General features: G+C 21.8%; 1 protein-coding gene across 1 annotated transcript in view; it reads left to right on the top strand.

Moving 5' to 3' along the window:
- LOC122348921 (semaphorin-3B-like) overlaps window positions 1-229 on the top strand; it is a 13,693-nt gene that overhangs the window by 10,641 nt on the left and 2,823 nt on the right.

The following is a 229-nucleotide window of genomic DNA, read 5'->3' as shown; positions in this document are numbered from 1 at the left end:
TTTTTTCAAAACATTTTGTTTATGAAAAATGTATCAAAAGAGACTTAATATAGTTTTACATATTCCTTTAAATTGAATTTTTTTTTCTATTCAAAATTATATCAGAAAATGCTGTGAAAAGTATGATTTCTATGAAAAGATTAAGCTGCACAACTTTTTTTTATCATTCATAATAATTTTGTTTTAAATCAGCATATTAGAATTATTTCTGAAGGATCATGTGACACTG

This window comes from Puntigrus tetrazona, chromosome 7 (genome assembly GCF_018831695.1).
Source record: "Puntigrus tetrazona isolate hp1 chromosome 7, ASM1883169v1, whole genome shotgun sequence".
In the NCBI taxonomy this organism is placed as follows: Eukaryota; Metazoa; Chordata; class Actinopteri; order Cypriniformes; family Cyprinidae; genus Puntigrus; species Puntigrus tetrazona.
This window is presented reverse-complemented; position numbering and strand designations above follow the sequence as displayed.